Source organism: Apus apus, chromosome 1 (assembly GCF_020740795.1).
Source record: "Apus apus isolate bApuApu2 chromosome 1, bApuApu2.pri.cur, whole genome shotgun sequence".
Taxonomy (NCBI): domain Eukaryota; kingdom Metazoa; phylum Chordata; class Aves; order Apodiformes; family Apodidae; genus Apus; species Apus apus.
The window spans coordinates 125,865,876-125,878,191 of record NC_067282.1 but is presented as its reverse complement, the minus strand read 5'-3'; positions in this window follow the sequence as shown (position 1 = coordinate 125,878,191).

Sequence of the window (12,316 nt, the reverse complement as noted above, 5' to 3'; positions counted from 1 at the left end):
ACTGCCCTAACCTGGGGCTCACGGATGCTCACTGGCTCTGGGCAGTGACACTGACTGGACAGGTGGGTCAGGGGGTATCGAAGGGGCGAGTGCAGCAGGTGGGCCCTTCCCTCCTCCCTGAGGCCCGTTCGGACGCTTTCTGCGTGGGACACCTCCTGCTGCGGACACTGGTGCTGGGACCCTGCCTGCCTGCCCCGGGTCCAGCCTGAGCCTCAGCGCCGAGCGTGCCGGGGTCCCGAGCCCTGGGGTCGGGGCCAGAGCCCCCTCCCCGTGTTGCTTCTACTTGAGGGGAAACCAGCGGCCGCTGCACCCGCTGCCGAGAGGCTGCCCCTCCGACACCACGGACCTGCCGTCCTGCCCTCTGGCCACCGACCGACGCTGGACAAGCCGCCGGAGGGTAACATCACCTCACACACACACACACACACACACACAAACACACAGATTCCTTTCCTCATACTCGCACACACAGCGCGACCTCTTAAGGAGGACTGACTTCGGGCTTCCTTCCCTCCTCCCCTCCTCCCTTTGGTCCTTAACCCTCTCCCTTAAAAGCACCTTTGCATTGCCTCCCTAAAGGACACTTGCTCACTACATACATATTGATATCCCTGGTAGCCATTCACACCTGCATTGTCCCTAAACATCATCCCTCGGTTTGTGTTAACCCTTAATAAACCAACTAGTTCGTGGAGTAAATCTTGGCTTTAGAGGCAATTTCTGAGCGTGGTGGGGTGGGGCTGCTTTCTAGCTACCCCCCTGAAACACGGTCCCGCGGTGGCCATTGCTCCGTGAGAGGCAGCACCGCGTGTGACCCTCGGGCTCATTCACAAACCCCTCCACATCGGGAGGGGGAGTCGCAAAAGTCTCCCAACAGCCGGGAGCCCCCTGGTACTGGCTTGCGACAAGTGGTGTCAGAAGTGGGATAACAGGGGGCTACCGGCCCAGCTCTCTGTCATTTCTATTAAAAAGGGTCTCTACCAGCTTTTACAGTTCAGGAACTTCACCAGGGATTAGGCTTTATTTTCTCTGCAACACGATGGCCACACCAGGAGCTGTCAGGAACTGAAATTCAGTGACAAAGTCTTGAACTTTGAGTTGACATTGTAAAAATAGTAGATGATCAGGATCATATGCTTTTGCTTTTCCTGTCTTTCTCAAGTAGTTATGAATGTATTGTGACATGATAAAGTATTCATCCTGAACAAGCCAGTTTGATAATCATCACAGGCCACACCCTTATGTAGTGAGATGTTTTCTGGGACTACTTTTAAAAGTAAAATCAAAAGATCAAATGGATTAGGTGACTTTCAAAGGTTGCATAGCTAGAGAAGGGTAGCTGTGTATCACTTGTTGTTATAATGGGCATGGTTTTGGTTGTTTTTTTCTCCATAGATTGGATTGTTGCTTTGGTTAGAAAGTCCACACTCATATCTCCAAGAACTGGCACTAGTCATGATGTCTTCTGTGCATATACGCCTGCTGAAGGGTAACAAAATACAGGACAAAAACTATCCATGCATCCTATACCCAAATAACTCACTGCACTAGTTTAAGCTCTCTACTAACTGGAATGGAGAAAATGCACTTTGTAACAAAATAAGCAAGCAAAAAATGCAATTATGTGGAGTAGAGAAGTTATTGGACTAATATGTTTGAAATCAAACAAATACCCTGGATAAAAGGAAGTCGCTACACCTTATCACAATAAAGGATACTAGAGGTCAGCCCACCTTCTTGTCTATAACATATAATAATTTGTCTTTTACAGGAAAATCAAACAACACTCCACTTGATACAATAAAAGGATTATTTTCAAGACATATATTTACAAAACCATCAACATTTGGGGTTTTTATTTGGTTGGTTGGTTGTTTTTTGTTTGTTTTTTGTTTTTTTTTTTTTTTTCTGACTGCATTTCCTTGTTCTTCAAATCCTATTCTTTGCATTTAACCCATCTTTGTATGTGCAAGAAGCTTGTGGAGGTTGCTCTACAGGAAAATTAGAGATGCTACTTCATCACAGGTTAAGAGATTGTATTTGGGGTTCTGTTCTTTCCTCATAGAAGAATTAATTCAGGTGACTGGCATCTAAGTTAACCTAAACCTCAATCCCACACGTGCTTTCACAGAAGTTGTGTGAGATGCTCTCCGTAGTCCACTGTCACTGGGATTTCTTGAAGATAGGTCTCAAGGCTGCTGTGCTTTGTAACAACACCATGATTCTTTCCCATTAATTTTGGCAGAATTTGTTGTTCTTTCTGGGCATATATGAGGAACTGTGAAGCAATGTTGGAGAAATATCAGTATACAGATGGATTATCTTGCATTCTTGACCCAAAATGAGTTATTTTCTGGTCTAATTTTGAATGTTGCCTAAGCCATAACTTTAGACTTCAGCTAGTTTTGTTTAGTAGTAGCATCACACTTAGCTAGATCTGTGTGTTTGCAGATGAAAAGAAGTAAGAGGGAGCCTTGGCAACAGAAGAATAAGCTGATTTAGTTAACTTTGTGAAGAAAGAACCCACCAGCTGGGTATAGATAGCTTTCTGCTATTAAAAGGCCCCGCTGAAGGCATGTTTAGACTATAAACATTATGCCTCTCTGGTTGTGATTTGGTTTATTTGAGACACTGGATATCTTCTATCAGTAAAAGCCTATCTTTACAAATAAAGCTCTTATTATGATACACCATAGTAATACTACTCAACTGCAATTTTTTTTTCCTGGACAGCTGGTCACAGTGATTTCTGTATCACGGAATGACTCAACCTCAAATTTCACTCACTATTATTGCAGTCTAATTTTTTTTTTTTCTTGTGGGAGACTTAAAATGACCCTAGGAAAATTACAGTAGTCTCTGGAGCTCCTCTTTTTGCAGTATTTATGGCTGCTCACCTTTCATTATGACACTCCTTCTTACTCTTGCATATTATTGTCATCACCCAGTCATTCTTAGTGTTTGGCTGGCACAGTGGTGGAGAGGAGGGTGGTAATTCTGTGGGAGTTTGCTCAGCCTAGCAGAGCAACTTTGAACTAGTCAGCTGAGCACTGCAGTAGGTAGTGGCAGGGTCTCTGTCAAAGTCCGTTTGAGGAGTTCCATGTTTGCCTTGCCAGTAGCACTCTAGCTGGCAGTCTGAAGCCAATGCGGATATGCCTGCAAGAGCTGCAGCCACATCTTTGAGGTGTAGACACTGACACCTTTCTTGTAAATGGGTTAATTGCTGCATTCAGAGGAGTATCAATGCAAAGAAACAATTTGTTTAGGCATAATGAAGGTCGAAGTGCTTGATTTGGTGCAGGTGATTGGGGAACAATGCTGAAATACGGTAACTACAGGTATAGTCCTGCTTGGTCAATAAGGTCTCCAGTCAAGCATGCAAGATTTATTTAATTGTTTTTGAACATGTGGGCTCTGGCAAAGTTCTGTAGCAGCTCTGCAAGCTAAGAGGATGGTGACTTCATTAAATAAAATAGGTATATCCCTAGAGGAATAGTCACAGCTTGCTGTGATTTTGCTGTGATAGAGTTTCTTTCAACAAAACGGATGAATGGGGAATACAACTTATTTGAGTGATCCATGATGTTTTCAGTCATGCACAAGGCAGAAGCGTAAAATATAGTGTGCAAAAGTTAGCCAGCTGCAAGGATTCTATTATGGCAAATACCCATGAGTGTGGAGGGGTCATCCAGAACCTATTTTTGAAACTGAGAGCTTTATTCTAAGATGTAAAGAAGCTAAGGTCTGAGCAGGAATAGGTCTGTGTGAGTTAAAGTATTAGGACTGTCTCTGTTGTGCAGTTTTGCTAGCAAATGTGCCAGTCAAAGGTGAGTGAAGTTGGAATCTCAGTACTGTCACTTGCACCTGCATGAGTGTGGATAGTGATATACTAATGAAATTACCTTTCCTAGTTGTGCATTGTTTAACTGGCAGAGCTTAGGCTAAGCTATAAATGCAGTGTTACTTTTAGGTTATCAAGTTAGTCTGCACTTCTTTTGGGAGTGCTTTGCTGTTTTACTATCCTTGTATGGACATGACCGAGGGCTGCTTGGTATAGACAGTAGTAAGGTTTGGGTTTGAATGTAAAGAGATCACTAATAAAACCTCTGAACAAGCCCCACAAAAAAAATTTCTGGTATTTGGTAAGTTCATTCTTCATATTTATAAACGTAAATCAAGTTTTTATTAGAGAGGTAAAAGAAAATATTTAACAAGAGCTATCAAGAGGGTAACATTTGACATGTAATTAAAAACATATAGCTAGTTAGGCCCTCTCTACTCCTGTGAAACAACAAAGCTAACTGCATGCTACCTCCCTAAAACTCCCTGCTTTAAATTTCATTTTGCAGAGGTGCCTCACATATACCTTGTAACAACAAATATGTGTTTGAGACTCCCTTGGTTCCTTTTATTTTCCTCTCCTTCCCTCCACCAGTTTACAGTAGCTTTCCCTGGCTGATGACCTCTCTTCTCTGGAATGGTTTGAGAAGGATCATCAAGGAGTTTTACTTCCCCTTGGTCTCTGTTGTCAGACTACAGAGCCTACATGGGCTTTACTGACATAACTGTCCCCTCAAGTCCTTTTGTGGAGTGGCAGGCACAATTAACATAACAGACCTGAACAGTTTCTGAACAGCAGGGTGGGCTGTCTGTGAGAGGGGAATTGTGGAGAAGGAACGTCTTTACATGTTTCTTCGCATGTTGTGACATGAATGCAGCTTTGTGGTATGGACCTGGGCCAAATGAAATACCACTGCTTCATTTTTCAGACATATTTTTCAGGAAAATGCTGTACAGCTCAGAGGGGAAGTGTAGATCTTAGTGTAGTTACTTCAAGGTTGTAAAATCATGTTTTCAGAAGCGAGAGTTCACAGAAGATGAATCTGAGAAATGAGACAGCTTTAAGAGCAGGTGCTACGTCTTCTTATTTCTTTGAAGTCTGTATTCTGTGTAGGCATGATATTGCTAGGGCTTGAATATGAAAATAACATGGACTTATGAGTCTCTCAAATGGTTAATAACATCAGATGTTGGAAGTTATAGTTCTTTTGTGAGTATGAGGGTATCAGTTTGAGCTTTTTGCCTGTGGACAACATCTAGCTTCTAAATCCCTTTGTACTTGCAAAGGCTTTTTCTTCCAACCATGACATACCAGAAATTGAACTTTTTCCAGATACATTATTGGAGGCATACAAATGCTATTCAGAGCCTGTAGATTTTTTTCCCTTTATATGTTATTATTAAGTACTTGGCAGCACAACAATACTCTTGTGTTATCCAGTATATTAATTACACTACTTTAAGGATGCTCCCAGGGAGAGCCTGTTTGTAGGTTCAGCCCATGATCTTATGCCTGAAAAGGTTTCTGGATTAATTCCCCACACATAAAGGCTATTTCTCCTTCGTCTCAAGTGATAATATACTCTGCAGCTGTATATTAAACTCCGGAGGACTGTATGGAGCAAGCTGGAGGATGTGCCCTTGGTGAGGAACTGTTATTCTTTATTATCTCCTAATATCTTTCTAAACAGTTGAGGCTTCCCCTTCAATTCAGGACAAACAAGCTGGCATCAGGCAAACATGGAGTCAGAGAGGGTCCTCATTGCATAGTTCCCCTTTAAAGAACTAGGAGTTTTTAAAGGCTACTGACTCACAAACGACTAGCAAAACTGTCTGCTGGAAAGCACTGTGTGGAGATGAGGGAGCAACTGGAGTGTCACATCCATATCTAATGTCACCCCTACTTGCCAGCCTGAGGGGAGCAGAAGATCTTCACTGTTATGTGAAGCAGCAGCAGTGTCCCAGCTGCTCACACCTCTGAGGAAAGCCTCCATAGTCTCTCTTGTCACATTGCCGTGGACTGCAGCAGATGGATCCCATGGGAGCTGCTGGAAGAAGTGGAAGCAGATGGGTGACATTTTCTCACACTGAAAATTAAAGGGAAGATTGATTCATGGTAGTTTTAAGGTCCTTGAGCATCTCTCTAAACATAGCAATCAGATTAAAAAACATTATTCGGTTGACTTCTTTTTAAGACTGTGCATGTCAACTGAGAACAAAACTTGATTACATATTTGGCTGTGACAACAGAGCCATGGGTCCTACCAGTCCTGTGTAGGGACCCAGCAGACTCTGAATCCAGCCAAAACCCAGGGAGGTGGAAAAGAAGATTGCCACTCACTTTGGTAGGATCCAGGCTCTAGAAATAAATGGACACAGCAACACAAAAACCCATGAGAGGTTTCAAAAACCCATAGATGAAGTCTGCGTGATTTGCACTCGACTACATTGGCTGCTGTATCCCAGGAATGGCTCTGAACTCAGAATGCTCTGATGTTTTTTCACTAAAGATACAGTGAGGATAAAAAAAGAATAATGTTGAATCTTCTTGGTTTGTCTGACTGAAAGAAAATGCCAGAGCAGTTGGACACTGTATGATTCCCCATATGTTCTCTCTTTATAGTCTCCAGCATGCAAGACCTGAGCCTCAACATAGCAGGGTTGGCTTCCTGGGCATTTTGCTGGCTTCTTGATTCTTCTGGCTCCCCTTTTCTCTGGCTTTCAGTAATTTTTTTTTTTTCTTACAGTATATACCAACTGTTCTTTTACCTATTTTGTAAGTCCTTCACTGACACTGGCAGGACTGTATTTCTGGAAGAGACAGAAAATATCCAGGTAACCCCATCACACCAGAATAAGTTTGGAATTAGTTTGAAAAGAGTTATTTAACATGCCTGCCAGGAATAACTTGTGTCCAAGACTGATGACAAATAGTGAAGCATGTTTTTCAGAAATGCAACTAAGGTTAGAACAGAGTTACCATCTTGTTACTGAAATGATTGAAAAGGTTGAAATTCTTCTGCATACCTTTGTCAATTCCATCACGTCCTATAGGGGCTGGCCTCTTCTGATAATCAAAGTTAAGAGTCACATACATACAAGATACAAGCAAGAATCTAACCCAGATAATTTTATTTAGCTCTGAATTCTCCTTAAATTTCACCTGGTCTTGGGTTATACAAATATGAAAGCTAAGGGCACGTATGTTTTCACTACTCCCACTGTTTACAAGATCATATCTCAGACCGTGCTAGTCTGTGTCATCACATTTGTTTGAGGTAAAAGCAGTAGGAGTGTAACTCAAACAAAACTAAGTCACCGAACACCCTTCAAGCATTTGCATTCAACCAAACCAAGTGTCAACACGAATGAAAAAAATCAGGAGAAAACAATGAAAAAGGCTTGATAGATGACTACATCAATAAATAAAAGTTAAAGGAAAGAAAAACTGCAATTTAATTGTTGAAGACAAGTTTCAGAAATCAAAGAGTGAAACAGAGCAAGGCATGTCACTCTGGGACAGGATATTGAGCAGGACAAATCTATTGGCCATCAGTTTAGCAGAGCTTCTGGCACTGACCAAGAACTTTCAGAAGGTGCTGAAGGTTTCATGATACTGGTCACTGAGTTAGAGACATTTCTTGAAGTATTGTCTGGCAACCAGATATTGCTGCTAAAAGGACCAAACTGTCATTTTGGCTTTTGAACAGGCAGATAATTTCAAGGACTTGTTTTTATAGGAAAATATACATATACAAAAGACTAGTACCTGTGTTCAAACTGACATACTGAGCATGTTTGGCACCTAAGAAGAAACTATTTGGCGCTTCTGAAGATGGCAGGTGACCCTTATCATTTTGTCTGATTGATTTGCATGATCCTAAAAACTTAGTATCTGAAGTTCCTGTTAATTGTTACATCATTTCATCTGGAATTTTAATGGGAAAGTCCTTTGGCTCAGATTTTCATGTCTTTATCACAGTCTCAAAGAGAGGTGAGGATTACTGCACCTTCCTAGTGCTTTGGGTGGGAAAAAGCTCTTCACAGTTGTTTTTGCAGGACATAGACTGCAAAGAACATGGAAATGAGCCTTTTTATCAGCTGGCTGAGTTAGGACTCAAAAGCTGCATAATCTCTTTGTGGAAAAGCATGACATTAACATGACTTCTACTGACTTGTCTGAAACATTAAGAGTGAGAAGCTTTCCACGCTCCCAAATTGATCTCTCATGCTTATGTGGCTTTTCTAGATATTTCTTCTGCACCTGCTCTGCAACTTTTATCTATTCTCTTCTTCACCTCTTCAATTCAAATTTTTATCTGTTCCTTCCGCAAGAAGGAGTTCCCCTTTGGTAAGGCAATGCTAAGGTTTGGGTGGCTCAGCCATGTGGAGAAGAGATTGAAACACATAGGGAAAGAAATTGTAATGTACAACTGACTGAACAATAGCAAGGTGACATGTTTGTTACCACACGTGATAAGTTTCTGCTGTGTAATATCTCATTTTTTTTCATCATTTAAAAATCAGGACTTTATTATGAAGCTCATAAATCTGTTCTGAGTAAAATTTCTTAGGTAGTGAGATGTAAGGGGGAAGAATGTGAAACAGCATAATATGTAAGTAGTCAAATTTCTAAATTATAATGCATTGAGTTAGATGTACTACAGTGAACCCTGACCAAACAGCCTCAAAACTCTATTTTTACTTCTTGCAAATAAATAAAATTAAAATCTCAATGCAGTAAGGTTGTGGGACACAGCAAGTCTGACTTGCATTGAGGTTAAGCAGATTCCTGAGTTCCTGCATTAGCAATTTTGCAAGCTGCAGGCTCCATGAGAAAAAATTCAGGTGATTAGTTGTGCTGGAGGTAAAAGAGTTATAGAAGTGAAAGAAGCCTATAAAATGCAGATTTTGCTAGCTACTGCTGGCATTGTCCCAGCCACTCCCTTTCAACTGTGTGTTTCAGAAATTTGTAGCAAAATTTAAATGCTGTGCTTTTGAAAGAATCTGCATATCATATCAGTTTCCATCTGATCAGGCTTGTAGCTGGCTATTCACTGGAATGGCATTAAACAAAGGCTTTTGTTTAGCAGCCGGCTGTGTACACAGCTGAAGGTAGATTGAACCAGCCTGGCTGACCCCTCTTAAAGCTCACACAACCTTTTCTGCTGACAGGGATGGAAGACCGAGGGGGAGCGCTTGTCTGTAGCTAAAGTCATCCACAGGTCTCATGCAAAGGTGACAATACTGCTTTCAGTGCATTGTGCTTAGGGGGTGCTTCCCATGCAAACAGAAATGCTGGGCACAGAGTCTCTGGGTTTTGAGCAGAACTGAAAGATTAAATCACTCACCTCAAAACATCCTTGTCTCAAAATATAATTCTTTTTTTCAAAAGGTAGAAACTCTTATCAATTGCTTTGCATAGAATTTCACCATAATTGTCAGGGAAGAAACTACTCCCATCCTTTAAAAAAACAAAGCTTAAATTCAATCCAAACAAAGGAGAGAACTCTCTTCCCATGTTTTCTGTCTATCCTAGTGAGTGTATCCAGAAATACTGATGGAAGAACATATGCTCATAAATGTTTTTTTATGCATTGAAGTGCCCCTTCAGGCTTACCTGCATGCACACCAAATGCATGCTACTTACATGAAAAGCTTTCAAATGCCAAGTTTTGTAGTTAGAAAGCTGAGAGAAATGTCAGAGAATGGGGTCAGGATCTTGAGGTTATTAAGGCACTTAGCTCACATCAGCCAGGATTCACGAAGAGGTTTATGGTTCTATGCCCAGATCCTCAGATGTTTAGAGCAACTGTCCTGCTCCTTCCCAAGGTTTCCTAGGTCCTAGTGATGTTGCATTGGTGATCTGCTTTTTTGTCTGGACCCCAAGTGATTCTCTCAAGCTGAACACCTTTCTGCTAGCTGATCTGCAGAAACTCTTCTCCTACCTCAGGCCTTCTCCAAATGCACACAAGAGGCACCCAGGAAGATAATTTTGGGGTTCAACATATGAGCTTGTGCCTCCACCAGGCTAGCTATCCAGTGGTAAGGGTGTTTAGTTGTGATATAAATTATTTGTGAAGTACTCTGACCCAAGTCCGTGGGTGACTTGACACAAGAGTGAGAGTAACTAGTGGTGAAGCAGACTATGGACCTCTCTAAATAGGCCAGTTAACCTCCAGACTTCAGCTTGTTCATGTCTTCCCCACCCAGACTTGGGCAGAAGAATTTGGATTTGTCTGCATCTGCTGATGCAAGACCAAGCAGAGACAGCTTATCCAGAGCTATTATTTGGCCTTGAGTGTAGGAAACCATATTCAAAGAGAAGACTGTGGAAAGGGCTGAGATTTGAAACCCAGCAGATACCAGGACCTTGTGGGCAGAGGTTTAATTGTTTGGTAGACTTGGCTATTTTTATGTGCTTCATGTCTTCAGAGCACAGCTCAAATTGCATACAACTACAACATCAAAGGCCATGTGAGGGAATAGAAATGCATTTGCAAGGAGGAGAGGAGAGGAGAGGAGAGGAGAGGAGAGGAGAGGAGAGGAGAGGAGAGGAGAGGAGAGGAGAGGAGAGGAGAGGAGAGGAGAGGAGAGAAGAGGAGAGGAGAGGAGAGGAGAGGAGAGGAGAGGAGAGGAGAGGAGAGGAGAGGAGAGGAGAGGAGAGGAGAGGAGAGGAGAGGAGAGGAGAGGAGAGGAGAGGAGAGGAGAGGAGAGGAGAGGAGAGGAGAGGAGAGAAGAGAAGAGAAGAGAAGAGAAGAGAAGAGAAGAGAAGAGAAGAGAAGAGAAGAGAAGAGAAGAGAAGAGAAGAGAAGAGAAGAGAAGAGAAGAGAAGAGAAGAGAAGAGATTTTCGTATGAATAGAAATGCCACAGTTCAGACTATTTCTGAAGAATTCTATATAGTACCTTGTATTCAGGAACCAAGGCTATTACAGGCTAAGTGCACCCTTTGCTGAGTTAAAAATTGGCTGGATAACTGGGCCCAGAGAGTGATGGTGAATGGTCCTGCACCAGTTGGTGCCTGGTGACCAGTGCTGTTCCCCAGGGATCAGTACTGGGCCCAATCCTATTCAACATCTTTATTTTATTGATTACCTGGATGAGGGGATCGAGTCTACCCTCGGTAAATTCATGGATGACATCAAGTTGGAGGGCAGTGTTGATCTGCTGGAGGGTAGGAAGAAGCTGCAGAGGGACTTGGACAGGATGGATCGATGGGCCGAGGCCAATGGCATGAAATTCAACAAGACCAAGTGACAGGTCCTGCACTTTGGCCACAATAACCCCAGGCAGAGCTACAGACTGGGGGAAGAGTGGCTGGAGAGCTGCCCAGCAGAGGGACCTGGGAGTACTGGTTGACAGCTGGTTGAACATGAGCCAGCAGTGTGCCCAGGTGGCCTGGAAGGCCAATGACATCCTGGCCTACATCAGAAATAGTGTGGCCAGCAGGACCAGGGATGTAGTTCTCCCCTTGTGCTCAGCACTGGTGAGGCCTCACCTCAAGTACTGTGTGCAGTTCTGGGCCCCTCACTTCAAGAGGGATATTGAGGTGCTGGAGCAGGTCCAGAGGAGAGCAGCAAGGCTGGTGGAGGCTGGTGAAGGGACTAGAGGGAAAGTCTTATAGGCACAGGCTGAGGCAGCTGGGGTTGTTTAGCCTGGAGGAGACTCAGTAGGGAACTTTATCACTCTCTACAACTACCTGAAGGAAGGTTGCAGTCAGATGGGGGCTGGGCTCTTCTCCCAGGCAACTTGTGACAGGATGAGAGGGCACAGCCTGAAGCTGCTCCAGGGGAGGTTTAGGTTGGATGTTAGGAAGCACTTCCTCGTGGAGAGGGTGATCAGACATTGGAATGGACTGCCCAGGGAAGTGGTGGACTCACCATCCGTGGAGGTGTTTAAGGAGAGGCTGGATATGACCCTTAGTGCCATGGTCTAGCTGATGTGGTGGTGTTGTTAGGTTATAGGCTGGACTTGATGATATCAGAGCGCTTTTCCAGCCTCAATAATTCTGTGATTCTGTGATTCTGTGAAGATACAGTCCCATCACCACCTTTGTGATCTGAGCTGTCAGAGGCTACAGATGTCTGGCTTTAAATTGGGTCAGGACACCGTCTTTCAGCCCACAAACACAAGCAGGCAAATTATAGAAAGGAAGATGTATCTGGTTGCTGGGATGGAGAGAGGGAGAAACTCAAGACTTGTTACAACAAGACAAACTGGAGATCACAGTTGTGACAGTAAGCAGGAGCTGCTGAGCACATAAAGAGGCAGCAGTGTGCTGCAAGAAGGTAAGCTGGGGTAGGAGGTGGAGTGCTGACACACTGGCTGCTCAGCTTCCTGCAAAAGCTCCCAAGATTTGCAGCATGGGTCTCTCATGCAGCTGAACTGTGTCCATGCCTTGCTAAAAGCGACAGTGCATTTTTTCCTGCCTGCTTCCTATTGTTTCTCTGCCCCCATGGTAAGTCTGTTCATGCA